Source organism: Grammomys surdaster, unplaced genomic scaffold, assembly GCF_004785775.1.
Source record: "Grammomys surdaster isolate TR1022 unplaced genomic scaffold, NIH_TR_1.0 166, whole genome shotgun sequence".
Classification (NCBI taxonomy): domain Eukaryota; kingdom Metazoa; phylum Chordata; class Mammalia; order Rodentia; family Muridae; genus Grammomys; species Grammomys surdaster.
Genome location: NW_021604614.1, coordinates 14654934 through 14670149, shown reverse-complemented (window position 1 = coordinate 14670149; position 15216 = coordinate 14654934). Strand labels below are relative to the sequence as shown.

The window sequence follows — 15216 nt, the reverse complement described above, 5'->3', positions numbered from 1 at the left end:
TATACGAGTGTTCTTTTTGCATGTATACATGCATGCCAGAAGACAGCATCAGATCACATTATAGACCGTTGTGAGCTACCATGTGGTTGCTGGGAATTGAACTCAGGACCTCTGGAAGAACAACCAGTGTTCTTAACCGCTGAGCCAACTCTCTAGCCCTAGACTCTTTTTTTTTTTTTTTTTTTTTTTTTAACAATTTAAAATGTCCTGAGCCCTCTACAGATCAGAAACTCTTTAGAAGTCAGGCTGGGCTTGGTTGTGTATTTATGTAATCCTAGCACTTGAGAGGCTGAGGCAGGAGGATCAATCACTAAGACTTTGGGAGGCTTTAGCTACTCTTTGGGCCACATAGTGAGTTTGAAACTTCTTTGGACTAGGTAGTCCATGTAAAACAAAAAGTATGAAAGTGCTTGGATACTGAGGTCAAATGAGCTGAGCCTTGTGAGTTTGAGATGAACCTGGGTTACACAGTAAGCTAGCCCCGTGTCCAAAACCGTGTATATTGAATTTGTGCTACTCTCTAAGCAGTCCAGTAGAAGCACTGTGCATAAATTTCAACTGCTAAGTGCACATCTAGAGGTCGCTTAGAGTGTATGGGCAGTGTTTGTAGACCATAGACAAATGCAGTCCCGTTTACTCCCACTTACTTGCGTGTGTGCAAGTGAGAGAGAGTGTGTCACAGGAATAGAACTCCAGCTGTGAGCCTTGGTGACCCTAGGTTGGTTGGTTTGTTTTTTCCCTCTCTTAGCTGGGGGAAATTCCAGGGAGTAGTCCTGACCAAAGTCTGTCTTGGTTAGTATTTAATAAAGCTTGCTTTAAATTTGGATTAAAAAAAAAAAGTTAGTACTCAGTAGGTAGAGAGGCAGGTGGATCTCTGTGAGTTCCAGGCCAGCGTAATCTACAAAGGGAGGCCAGTATTGGTACAAACCCTGTCTTGGAAACATAAAAACCCTATTCTATAGCTCAAGCAGGTCTTGCTTGAACTATGGTTATGAAGTATGTATCTGACAGTATGTAGGGTTTTACATAGTTGAATGTCATTTAGTAGAACAGAGTTTAAAAGGGCGTTTACACTAGCTTTTATTGTGCAGTTACCTTTATTGACATTTTTAAGGGTGTGTGTGTGTGTGTGTGTTGGGGATAGGGGTTGGGTATTTGTAGGTCAGAGACTGATGTTGGCTGACATTGTCTCTCATTGAGCCTAGAGCTAATCAGTTGGCTGGACTGGTTGGCTAGTGAGTTCTGGGGATCTGCCTTTCTGCTTCCTCAGTATTGGGTATACAGATTGATGCTACTGTGCCTGGCTTTTGGCTTTTATGTGGGTGCTAGGTATTGGAAATCAGGGCCATATGCAAGCTCTTCACCTAGTGAAGACAAACCTCACTCCATAGTTCCTCTTTGATTTGTGTTGGGGTCAAGGAGGGAGACTGAATTAGCATTTAGTGTTTGTTCCAGCTCTAAAGAGTTTCTTTTGGGGAAGGTACTCATCTTTAATCTCAACATTTGGGAGGCAGAGGCAGACAGATCTATCTCTGTCAGTTCAAGGCCAGCCTGGTCTACAGAGTTTCAGGACAGCCAGGGATACACAGAGAAATCCTGTCTGGAGAAAACAAACCAAAAGAGATTCTACTTTGCCAGCAATATATTATATTACGAGCGTCTTTAGTGTATAGTGTATGTGCACATGTGTGCTGACAGAGCACATTCGGTGTCCAGCACTGTAACTCTGATTTACTCCTTTGAGGCAAGGCCCTCAGGAAACCTGGAGCTAGGCTGGCAGTGAACAATCCTCAATGACCTTCTCCTTGAGCGTAGTTATAGGGGTTGCAGGTGCCGAGCTCTGTAGAAATCAGTGTTGTAGATTGAACAGTAAAATTATCTCCCCAACCTCTCAAAAGTTTTGTGAGAATGCCGTTTTTGGCTTAAAAAGGTGGGTTTTTTTTTTTTTTTTTTTTTTTAAGACAGGGTCTTTATTTATAGCTTTGGCTGTCCAGAAACTTGCTATGTAGAACAGGCAGGACTTGGTTTCCCCTGCCTACAGAGTTTCCCTACTTCTGCCCCCTGAATGCTGGGATTAATGGTATATGCCACCATGCCTGGCTTTCTTTAGGTTTTCTAATCTGTGTTGTCCCACAGGTTTATTGTTTATTTCTTGCCTTGTTACAGATGTTTGTTGCGCCCCTTTAGTGAATTTCTGTCAGTTAGCTTTTCATCTTGAAATTTTTTTCCTTTTTGAAAATTACTCATATTTTTGTGTATGTGCATGCGTGTGTGCGAGCGTGCATATGTCTGTGTGTTAAGCTAGGCCTCTCTGATGCCAGAAAGAGGGTGTTGGAGCTCTTGGAGGTGGAGTCGCAGATGGCTGTGAGTCACCAAGTGGGTTCTGGGAACTGAACACAGGGCCTTTTAAAGGGCAGCTTGTGTTACTGCTCAGCTATCTTCTCAGCCCGTGTGTTAAATCAGTCAGTCAATTCATTTATTATTTATTTTATGGCAGGGTTCTCACTATGGAGCACTGGTTGGCTTGGAACTCTGTATATGAACCAGGCTAGCCTTGAACACACGACTCTCTAGCCTCTGCCTTCCTAGCACAGGGGTTAAAGGCATGAACACCCATTTCCCTTACTGCTTTATTATTATAGTGTGTAGGTTGGTGTGAGTGAGGGCAGGAAGGTGCCAAGAAGTGTTTGAAGTGATCAGGACAATTGGGAGTAGATTCTCCTGTCAGTACCTGGGTTCAAACTCAGGTCATCAGGCTACATGACAATTGATTTTACCCACTGGAACATCTCACTGCCTGGGATTTCATTTCTTTTCTTTGCCTAAGGCTGTGCATTCCCCAGGTAAGCACTGTAACACTGAGTTGAAACTCTGCTGTGTCCAGTGACTTCTCTTTGGGTAGTTTTTTGATGCTGCATAGTAAGTAATCACACCATCCCTGCTGGTGGGTCTGTTTATAGTGACTACCTTTAGTCTTAGAGTCAGGGTCTTTGTATCGTGTGTATTCACTGCTGCCTGGTGTCTCTTCCTGCCTCGGCCTCCAAAGCTGAGCATTGTAGCTGGGGGCCAACATGCCTGACTACTTATAGTTTTTATTTTTTAAACTGTGCTTTGGGTCACAGAAGCAGGTTGTGTTTCCTGTTTTTTCTGCTTAGTTGGTGAGATCATGATTTCCTGGGATTTGATATTTTTAATTGAAAAGTGGATATTTTAGACAATACCTTGTAGCAAGTCTGGTTCTGGGTTGGAGCTTGGGACCAGCTGTTAATATTTACAATTGGTCAGCATTACAGGAAGATGAAAAGCTGTGCTATTAGAGCGTTTTACAGGACTAACATACAGTGTAATGTATAGAATGGGACCCCTGCAGTTCTTAGGCTGTCTAATCTTATGGGACCACTGTACATGGCTTATGTGTGGCACATCAGTGTGTACTGATGACTGGATGACTAGCGTGAATTCGGGCCACTTCATTCCTGGCTTGTGGCCCTTAGGTCCTCAGTCTGGAGCACAGTGGTTTTGCAGGACGTTACATTAACTGTCAATTGGATGATATATATATATATATATATATATATATATATATATATATAATAGTTGTGGTATGACAGTGTGGATGTGTGAGTGTAGACGTGTATAGAGGGCAGAGGTCGTCCTTGGGTGCTGCCAACTTTGGTTTTGCACAGTCTCAGTGACGAGCTAGAATGTCCTTAGCACCCACATTTTTTTTTTTTTTTTTTTTTTTAAGATGGGGTTTTTCTACAGATCCATGCCTGGCATTGCATCTAGCTTTCTGTACCCAGTGCTGGGGACTAGCTTAGGTCCTCGTGTTTGCTTGTCATGTCTCTCTGGGCCATGACCTCCTCCACATACAGATTTAACCAAATCTGAACCTTTGAAGGACAGTTCCTGGACTCAGAGTTAGAAATTGGTATTTCAACTTCTCACCTGTTGCCTTCCCACATGTGTCCGTCAAATGCACTAGAATTAAATTTCTTTCAAGCTTAGTGCCTTGACCACAGCTGGATACTTTTTAAAGCAACTTAGATTTATTTTTCTTACTTGTTTTTTGAGTCCCTGTGCCCAGCCCTGAAGTTCCTTTAGTCACTTTAGTTCTCTGCATTTTTTTGCAAATGATGTTCCTTTGGGAAGATATTGTAAGCTCGCTGAGAAATTGTGTAAAATAGCATAACTTTTTTATTATCTATTTATTCATTTACTTATTTATTTTTTGCTGTGAATCAGGGTCGAGACATGCTTTCTCTGTAGTCCTGCTTATCCTGGAATTCTATAGACCACGATGACCTCAGACTCAGAGATTCCCCTGCCAGGTGCTGGAATTAAAGTCTTGCCTTGCAGCACAACTGCCACATCACCATTTTCATCATTACAGTTTATGTATATGGGTGTTTTGCCTGCGTGCATGTCTGTATACTAAGTGCATACTTGTTGCTCTCTGAGGTCAGAGGAGGGTATTGGATTCTGTGTTCCTAGAGTTACATACAGTTGTGAGCTGCCATGTGAGTGCTGGGTATTGAACCCAGGTTCTCTGAAAAAGCAGCCAGTTCTTTCTTTTTTTAAAAAGATTTGTTTGGCCGGGCGGTGGTGGCGCACACCTTTAATCCCAGCACTTGAGAGGCAGAGGCAGGCAGATTTCTGGGTTCGAGGCCAGCCTGGTCTACAGAGTGAGTTCCAGGACAGCCAGGGCTGCACAGAGAAACCCTGTCTCGAAAAACCAAAACCAAACCAAACCAAACGAACAAACAAAAAGCTTTGTTTATCTCACGTATACAGGTATTTTGCCTGCATGCATATCTATGTGCACCACATGCATGCCTGTTAGCCAGTTCTCTAAACCACTTAGCCCAATTTTAATTACTGTTAAGTTAAATATGACACTTAAATTATATCACTGCTATCTGCATTAATTTTAAACACAGTTTCCGTGTTCAGAAAGGAAATTTTATATACCTAATAAGCAGTCGTTTCTCTTTTTTCCCTATATTTGGTTCTGGGAATCCTGTTTTGTCTCTATGATTGTGAATATAAGATCTTGCTTGAGTTGTGTAATACTTGTTTTTCCTGTTAGCTTATTTAGTTTAGCATGCTTCAAGAGTCCTTTGTGTTGTAACATACCAGAACTTCATGGAGTTGTAAAATCTATTTTTATTATTTTTTAAAGTTATGTGTGTGTTTGTATGTGGGTCTGTGGGGTATATGCATGTGAGTGTAGGTGACCTTGGAGGCCAGAAGAGGGCACCTTCCCCTGGGGCTGGAGTTACAGGCAGCTGTGAGCGGGGAACTGAACTGAGATCCTGTGTAAGAGCAGTAAGTACTGAGCTATTTCTACAGCTCTGGAGAGTTTATTTCTTTATGATTAATACAGTATTGCATTGTAAGTGGACCACATGTCCCTGTGTCTGTCACTCACCCATCAGTGTGCATTTGAATGGTTTTTCTGTGGTGAGTGACTGCTGTGGACAAACATGGTGTGGAATTGTCTTCTGACTCTCTGCTTGAGTCAAGTTTTTTGGTATATGCCCAGAAATTGAACTACTGAATCTTGTGGTCATTCTGTTTAAGTTTCTCCCAATTACTCTAGTTTTTATTATTTTTTGATGTATATAATGCCCTTTATTAATTTCATTGATGTACACAGTGTCCTTTGGTTGTTTTTCTTCTTTTTTTTTTTTTTGGTTGTTCTTCACTCCCCAAATTCTCTTACCAGATTCTATTCCTGCTCTACTTACCCTTTTCCCCAACCAGTCCTCTCCTATTTTCATATCTGTTGTTTGGCTTTTGGTGACCGACCACTGACTTTGATGAGAGTTGCTTATGCTGAGTATGGGTTGGGAGTCACTCACTGCAGTAAGGGCACTACAGCAGGAAACACCTGCCTCCTCCAGCAACTGTTAATTCCCAGTAGCCCTCAAAGAGGGCTGGGACCCTAGGATCCCATGTCCTGTCTGTGCAGGGTTGTGAGTGTGCCAGTCTTGTACAGGTAACCCCAACTGCTTAATTAAGTTCTTGAGCACAGTTGCTGTGGCATATGTCCACACTCTGGCCTTAAACTCCCAGTGCCCTCCATTGTCTGATTCTGTCTGAACGTGGCGGGGTGATCCATACGGAAGTCTTGTTTTAGCCTAGCACTCAACAGCTACTCATTCTCTGCACTTGGACTAGTTGTTAGCCTCTGACCAAGGCAGAGAGCAGCGCTAATCTATCGTGATGAATAAAAGTATTTAGAGATAACTCGATACCATGCCCATTTAGAAAAGCAGCACTAGATTATCTCCATAGAGCCTGTAACTCTCCTAGCCGTGGACTTTTGAGTAGCTTTATGGTATCAGGAATACTTTCCAGTGGAACAGGCCTTAGATCAGATAGAAAGTGGTTCTATAACCCCTCCCACCAAATAATGCCATTATTGTATCAGTGTGCACGCCTACCAGTGGGTAGATTGGTGTTGTGGCTTGTGGGGTTCACTTCAGGATTAAGATTCTGTTCAGATTGATATCTTTCTTCCAGGCAGCTTGTGAGCACCTTTAGGAGCTATGAAAGCTAGCTAGCAGGGAAGCTTCTGACTTGTGGTGGTGTACTAGAAGTTGTACTGTCTAGTTCTGGTGGCAACAGAGTGATCGCAAGAGCCTGACCAACAACTCTCTCTGTTTGATTACTGTAGGTGTGTCAGAGAGAGACAGACAGACAGACTGTATGTATGTGTGTGTGCTCGTGTGCACACAGGCCAGAGGACCTTTGTGGAGCCAAGTGTCTCCTTTCACTCACTTTTATGGATTCCAGGGATGCCTTTATTCAGTGAGCTGTCTCAGTGACTTCTGTTTCATGATTTAAGGAGTCACCATGTTAACCAGTGTGGCACACCGGCTTCCCTTCCTACCAGTGGGATGCAAGCGTTCTGATTTTCCCACTGCTTTCGCTTACTTGCTCGCTTGTGGTATTTGTTGGAGACAGTGCTAGAAATAATTCATAGCTTCCTGAATGGTAATACTTCAATCCCTGAGCTACTATAAGCTACCATAATGGGTGTGAAGTATAGTTTCCTAAAAACTAGTGATACTGAGAATATTTTATTTTGTTTGAGGTAGGGTCTCATGGAATGCAGACTGTTCTTAAACTCATTATGTAGCAGGGACGCCCCTCAATTCCTGATTGTCTTACTCCACCTCCTGAATTCTGAGTTTGCAGGGATATGCCACTATATGCAGCTTGAACATCTTTTTAGTTTTAGATTAATTTCATGATTTATTTATGTGTATGGGTGTCTGCAGAGTCCAGTAAAGGAAGTCTGATTCCCAGAACTGGAATTGTGAGCCATCAGATGTGAGTGCTGGATCTGTTCCCGGATTGGCTCTTTGGAAGAGCATCAGGTGTTCTCAATTTACCTTTGAACATCTTTTTTGCTGGTCATTGATTATCTGGGTTTTGTTGGTGGTAGTTTTTTGTTTTTGTTGATTTTGAACTAGGTTGTTGGTTATATTTTTATATAAAATATAAAGTTGGTTATATTTTTATATAAAATATAAGAGTATGTGCACAGCTCCTCCTCAGTATTGAGTGTTGGCTTAAAGAGGCATATTGCATGATGTTGACGCTGGTGCTCAGTTTCTGAGTGCAACAGCACCTTCTTCCTCCGTCTCCCAAGCAGCTGAGACTGTATCATCATACATCCTCACCCTAGGCTGACTCTCCAGTGAGGATGCCTTTGATGTAAGAATTCAAAGTCATAGCCATCCGTAGCAGTCACGCCTTTAATCCCAGCACTCAGGAGGCAGAGGCAGGCAGATCTCTGAGTTTGAGGTTATCCTGTTTGTTCTACAGGGTGAGTTCCAGGACAGCCAGGGCTACACAGAGAAACTCTGTCTCGAAAAACAAAACAGAACAAAGAATTCAAAGTGCTGTTTTTCCTAGAAGTTTCATGATTTTTGATTTCCTTTTTTTCTTTTGAGGAGGTCTCACTAAGTAGCCCTGATTGGCCCAGGACTTACATGTAAACCATGTTGTTCTTAAACTCAGAGATTCACTTACCTCTGTTTCCCAAGTGCTGGGATTAAAGTTGTGCACTCCCTCTCAGGTTTCTCTTTTTAAATATGTGTTTGTGTGTGTGGATGCCCGGAGAGGCTAGAAGTAGGTGTTTGATCCCCTGGGACCAGAGTTAGAGAAGGCTGAGCTGCCGTGCGTGCGTGCGGTTGCTGGACCTGGGTCCTCTGCAAGAACAAATGCTCTTGCCTGCTGTGCAGTCTCTCCAGTGCCTTCCATTTGTTTGTTTGTTTGTGTATTATTTAGTGTGAGGGCAAGCAGGCACATGCATGGAAATGTCGTAGTATGCATATGGAGGTCAGAAGACAGCTTTTTGGAGTGGTTTTCTTTCCACCTTGTGGGTCTGAGGGATTGAACTCAGGTTGTCAGAGTTGACAGCAGGTGCTTTTACCATCTGAGCCCTCCAACCTCCATTTCTTTCTTTCTTTTCTTTTCTTTTTTTTTTTGAGACAGGGTTTCTCTGTGTAACCCTGGCTGTCCTGGAACTCACTCTGTAGACCAGGCTGGCCTCGAACTCAGAAATCCGCCTGTCTCTGCCTCCCAAGTGCTGGGATTAAAGGTGTGCGCCACCACCGCCCCGCTCCATTTATTTCTTAATGAAATCTTTTTTTTTATGTTGAATTGATCACATTTTGGATTTAGCTGACAAGTGTAACCTACCAGTGGTGGTTAGAATCTTTTGTGTGTGGGTTTTTCTGTCCTGATAGAGACGGGTGCTTGATGAGTGTCTGTTGTAGCACTTGGTGTGTCTAAGGGATTTTTGCAGGAAAGTAGACAGACTGGTATGATGACCCTTGAACACCTGCCACTTCAATATTTAGCAAGTCATGCTGGTCTTGCTTCATACACCATCTATTTCCTTCTTCCTGTTACTCTGAAGCAGTGTAGAAGTTATTTATGTGCAGATTTTCTTATGTTAATACAGCCAGCATTTTAAGTTATTTTAATTTTTAAGATTTGTTTTTATTGTTTTGTGTATAGGTGTGTGAGTCTGCACGTGAGTGTGTGCACATGATTCCAGATTCCCAGAGGTATGGATGCCCTGGAGCTGATGTGATGGTTGTGAGTCACCTGATGTGGGTCCAGGGAACTAAACTCTGTCTCCCTCAGGAAGGGCTGGAAGTGCTCTTAATTGCTAGGCTGTTTTTCTAGACCCCAGACCTCACCTCCCCATTTTTGAGATAGTGTAAAAAAAAAATTACTCTGGCTGGTCTGGAACTTTTATTTGTATTTGTGTGTGTGCTAAGGGTGGTGGGGTTGGTGGGCACATATACTTGAGATCAGAGGATGATTTGAGGGAGTAAATTCTCTCCTTCTATGATGTGGGTTCTGGAGATTGAACTGAGGTCAACTGTAAGTACCTTTACCTGTTGAGACATTTTGCTGGTCCATCTTTACTGTGTTTGAGAGTCAATGTTTGTTTCAGGTTGAGCCTGTTTGGTTGGAAAATGAGAAAGTCCACAGGTCCCAAAGTCTGCATGTGTTTAGTGCCAGGTGGGAAGTTCTGCATCAAGCTAAAGATGATGCGGTCAGAATGTGTGGCCACTTAAGGTTCTACATACAGACACCTTCAACTTATATGTGCAAGGTACATATGAAACATTAAACTTGGGTTCCATCTCAAGACACCTCTTTAGTATAAAGTCCAAGGAGATTGGAAATTCAAAATCCAAAACCTTTGTATTCTAAGTACTTGCAATAAGGCATATGTAACATAGTTTTATTAAATAGATGACTGGGTCTAGTGAAGACATGACCAGTGCTAGTGAAGACATGAGAGCTGGGATGTGACTCAGTGAGTAGGTGCTTGCATGGGATTAGGAGGAGCTAGCCTGCATCCCCAGCCTTGCCTGGAACTGGATCCTGCGGTGCTCACCTGTAACCCCAGCACTTGGGTGATAGAAGCAGGAGCATCAAGAGTCCAGGATCACCCTCTGCCACATACCTGAGATACATGAGACTCATGTCTCCACCCTCCTCCGTCTCCACTCCAAAGCTCCCAAAACTAAAAGTAAGTTGGGACCCCTTTGGAGAGGAGTGCCGAATGACTCTTCATTCCCTGTAAAGACCATAGGAAAACATGCATCCACATTACTATCTGTAACAACTGCAAAATTACAGTAGTGAGTTAGCAAGGATACTAATTGTTTGTTGGGCATCACATGAGAAGTGCATTAAAGGGTAGCAGTGAGAAGCACAGGTCTAGGTGACTGGAAGGGGGTTTGGTTTCAGAGCTTTCTTTGCTGCACTTCGGTGACTGCTCTCTGACATGTCTGGCCTTGGGGTCATGATGGTTGGTGGGTGTTAGGTCTTTGACACTTGGCTGCTGTATGACACTGGGAAGTTTTGTTTTCCTTCTGAATTGTTTGCTTCTGAGTAAACTGGGCTGCCCAGCAACTGCGGTGTAGTACTCAAAGCTGTAGCTATAGGCAGCAAAAAAGTGGGGTGCCTTCTGTCGGGGCCTGGGCTGGTTTAGTTTTACTCAGCTTTGTGGAGTTTGTGGAGAAGCCACACCACGTTCAGGGATACTTAGTGGTGTCTCAGCAATCAGGAAAAGAAAACTCTTAGCAAGGTGCAGCTGTTTCATCTTTTCTGTTTCTGGTTTTCAAACAGGGAGTTACTGTGTAGCTCAGGTAACAGTAAAATTGAATTTTAAAAACTTTGTTTTTGCTATTTTTAATTTCTTATGTGTCTGCTTTGGATCATGTACATGTTAGTGTAGGTGTCTGCAGAAGCCCGAGGTATTGGGTGCTCCTGGGGTTGTAGTTACAGGTAGTTGTGAGCTGCTTGGTGTGTGAGTTTGACTCTGAACCAGCATCTTCTCTGAAAGAGCAGCCAGTGTTCCCAGGCACCGAGCCTTCTCTTGACTCCCAGCCCTCACCTTTTGAGACAGTCTCATTGTGTAGCTTGGCTGGCCTGGGACTCACTTAGAAAGGCCATCCTTGTCTTGAACTCAGAGATCCTCCTGCTTCTACTTCCTGGGATTAATGATACCATACCCAGTAAATATCTTTTTCTTTCTGATGTGATAATAAGATTGAATAATTCCCTTTCTCCCTCCAAATTCCCCTCCCTCTTTTATTCTCCTTTTTCAAATTCATGGCCTCTTTTTTATTTTCATTAATTGTTATTTCATGCATGTATGTTCATGAATATTTTCCTAAATGTAACCTGATCAGTCTGTTTCTCATATGTATGTTTTCAGGGCTGACTGTTTGTTATTGATAACCAATTAGTGTACACTTCCCTGGAGAAGACCGTTTCTCTTATTCTCAGCATTCCTAAGTTGCCTGTAGTTCTCTGTGTACCTTGCGGGTTTTCTCCCATCCACCTTGTGTCTGTCAGTGTTGTCTTTACTCATGTTAAGGCAGCCATGTTGGTGAGACTTCATGGTTACAGCTTGTGACATGGCTAGGAGACACAGTCTCATAGCAGACTCCGTGATTCTTTGCTTCTTACAGTCTTTCTGCCTTCTCTTCTCTAATGTTTCCTGAGCCTTAGATGTGGGAATGTTTCCGCTGGGACTGGGCTCCATAATGCTCCATTTTGATTGGTTGTGTTTTTCTGTAACGGTCTCTGTCGAAAAGAGAAGTTTCCTGGATGAGGTGTGAAAGCTACATTTATCTGTGGGTATAAGGACACATTTCTAGAATTGAGTTAGGAGTTCTGCTGTTTTAGTAAAGAACTGTAGGGTCTTTAAGATCCACAACGTCACTAGCACTGAGTAGTTGGCTAGGTTTCCAGTACCAGAGCATGGCTTTTCTCTTTCTGAGTGGATCTTAAGTTCAATTAGAGAGTTGTTAGTTACTGCCAAAGGGTGTCACTACTGCACCCTTAGGGTGATCACATCATGCTGGTCATTGTTGTGATTCATAGGCATCATAGCTGGGTAGGGTTAGAGTTAGACTATTGGTTGCTTGCCTCCTTTGTAAGCTTGCATGGTGGCACTGTGAAACCTAGTCTTTAGGGTGGAAGCATTCAGGTCAATTCCAGCTCAGGTGCCTGTGTGTGGGTCCTGTCTCTAAAGTACATGGTGTCTTTAGCAATAGAGACTTACTATCTTCCACCTCTGGGGGTCATCCAAGGGTAGTAACAATAGGCTGTTTATTTAGGAGTCTTAGACAGCCCTGAGCAACAACTCAGAAGAGTGGTTCTCATATCTGAGTATTGGGTTTTTTTGTTAGGTTGTCTTTGGCTCTTGGAGAAAGTGTCAGCTCAGATGAGAAAAATTCATTAAAACTATGTGTGTAATACCCTCTTTCCTCCTCTTTTATTTACCCCCCTCAAGATCCCCCTTTACCATTTCCCTACTATGCCCATCTCTTGTTCCCCTCCCCCACACCACATCAACGGTTCGTTTTTTGTTTTCCTTTTGTTTGTTTGGTTTTTGTTTTGTTTGTTTTTGAGGCAGAGTCTCTGTGTAGTCCTGGCTGTCCCCAGATTCACTATGCTGGTCAGGCTGGCCTGATGACAGATTCTCCTACCTGTGCATTCTAAGTGGTGGGATTAAGAGTGTACCACTTCCCCTTGGCTTCAGTGGTTCCTTCTTACTTTCCTGGTTTGTGAAGTTACTCCAGAATATGTACTCATATCTGAAAACTTGGATCTAGGCACCTCAGATGAGAGGAGACATGTGACATTTGTCTTTAAGGCTCTGGGTTTCCATACTAAGTATGATTTTTTTTCTCCATTTATTTACTGAGCTAGACCTTAAAGGAGAAGGTGGCTCTTTTCAAGACAGGTTCTCATATAGTCTAGGCTGGGCTCAAGCTCTCCTGTAGCTGAGGCTGGCCTTGAACTGCCTCTGTTTTGTTTTTTTTTGTTTGTTTGTTTTTTGGTAGGGGGGGCGGGGGGTGTTTCTGTATTTTTTTGAGGCAGGGTTTCTTTGTGTAGCCTGGCTGTCCTGGAGCTTGCTCTGTAGACCAGGCTGGCCTTGAATCCACAGAGATAGACTGCCTCTGCCTCCCCAGTGTTGGGATTAATGGCATGGGGTACCACTGCTTCTGTTTTAAGATTTATGCTTTAAGTGTGTATATATGTGTACAATGCTTGGAAGGGCCAGAAGAGGGAGTTAGATTTCCCTGATATTAGAGTTACAGGCAATTTTGAGCCACCCCACATTGTTGCTGGAAATAGAATTGGACCTGTGGAAGAACAGTAAGTATACCTTTAACATTGAGTCATCTTTGTGGTCCAGACCTGCTTCTTTAATGCTAAGATTGCAGGGATGTGTCACTGTACCTGATTTTTGTGTGGTACTGGGGATAGAACCAGGGGCAGCTACACTCTACTACCTTAGCCTGCACGTTAAGTATTAATTGTAAAGTTTGAAGGGTGCCAGGAAGTTCTTGGGTTGTGATTCCTAAGAATAAGAAAGCATAGCCCAGAAACAAAAGCCTGGGTATAGATTCGGTGCACTTAGTTGCAGCCGGACTTTACTGCACATGAGCTGGGTTGGGTGGTTTGGGTCAAGGTTCATGTCTATCAACTGTAAAACAGGTGGTTGGTCAAAGTCCAGTGAATAACATTGTACTTGGTTCATAGCGAGATCTGTGACAAGTTAGAAGTCAGGTTCTTTAGGCTTTTAGATTTTTTTTTTCTTTTCTTTTCAAATGACTCCTGACTGGAATGTACAGGTCAGAGGACAACCTGTGAGAGTTCTCTCCTTCCAGTCCAGAGGATGGAACTCAGCTGGTCAGGCTTGGTGGAAAGTGTCTTTACCTGCTGAGCCATTTTGCCAGGTGCCAAGAACATTTTTACAATGTGTGAAATTTAGGGTTCTAGAATCTCTGAAAAAAATGAGAGGTCATCTAGCCTAAGCCAGCTTTGCTGAGTGAGTGAGGTGGGGAGGACAGTTGGAGAGTGGAGAGACTGGGTAGTGGGCTGCCTCGGAGTTCCTGCTGGTGTGCTGCATGCCGAGAGTTGGCAGCCCTGCTCTAGGCTTTCCGCTGTTTATTGAGGTTTCAAAGTTTGACTCAATTGGAGTGTGTAGTTACTGTATTAAAATGGGATTTCAAGGGTTAGACAGAAGGCCCAGTGGTTATGAACATTGACTGCTTAGAATTTTCTGTAACTCCAGTTCCTGGGGATCCAGTGCCCTCCTCCAGGCCCTGTGGTCACCAGGCACGAACAAGGTCACAGATATATAGGCAGGTGCCCAGCCACACACAACTTTTTTTTTGTTTTTTTGTGTTTTTGTTTTTGTTTTTTTTTTTAAACAACTTTAAAATGTGATTCCAGGTGTGTTGTTCCATAATGTGTGGAACAGAAATGTAGAATTCCTTGTTATTTGTGAGAAACTCAGTCTTGCCCATTAGAAGAAGCCTTAGATTGTGCAGGTTCTAGACAATTTGTAGAAGTTGATTCTCTTGTAGTATGGCTCCGGGGGATTGAATTCAAGTCTTGCTTGTAGTGTCTCGCTTGTAGCTAGTGCCTTTATCTTCTGAGCCTTCTGAAAAGCCCTGTTTTAACTTGTTTTTGGTAGTTTTTTCTGCAGTTATAAACACTTAGCTACTTTTAGAGATGATTGGGGTGTCAGTCAGCCATGTTGATCACAAGCATGTACAATCATTCCTCACTTCTGAGAGTGCTGCTGCTTTGTGTACCATTGTCCTTCAATGCATTTATTGGGGTGGGGAGACAAGGTGTACTCTACAGCCCTGGCTGAGCTCACAGCATCCCACTCACTGCCTCAGCCTCTGAAGGATGGGTGCAGCCATGTACCACTACACCGCGCTAGGCTGTCTTCATTCTTCTGTTATACATTTGTTTTTGTTTATTTTTTAGGGTCAGGTCTCACTCAGTAGCTCCAGCTGTCCTGGAATTCACTGTGTAGAGCAGGCTGCTTGCGTCTGTCTCCCTACAGCTGGGATTAGATGGATGTGGCACTCCGCCTGCCTCACCTATTTGGTTTTGATAATACAACAGTCTTGTCTTTTCTTCCCTCTTTGTGACAGCACACAGCCACTGAGATTTCCTGTCACACTGTATTAGATAACCCCTTCCCAGTCTGCCTGGCCTGTTTTTGTGACAGCACACAGCCACTGAGATTTCCTGTCACACTGTATTAGATAACCCCTTCCCAGTCTGCCTGGCCTGTGTTTGTGACAGTACACAGCCACTGAGATTTCCTGTCACACTGTATTAGATAACCCTTCA

The 15216-nt window shown here is 43.3% G+C and overlaps 1 protein-coding gene across 1 annotated transcript in view; it reads left to right on the top strand.

Annotated features, from left to right (window-relative positions):
- Atxn2 (ataxin 2) overlaps window positions 1-15216 on the top strand; it is a 98899-nt gene that overhangs the window by 15549 nt on the left and 68134 nt on the right. The window lies entirely within an intron of this gene.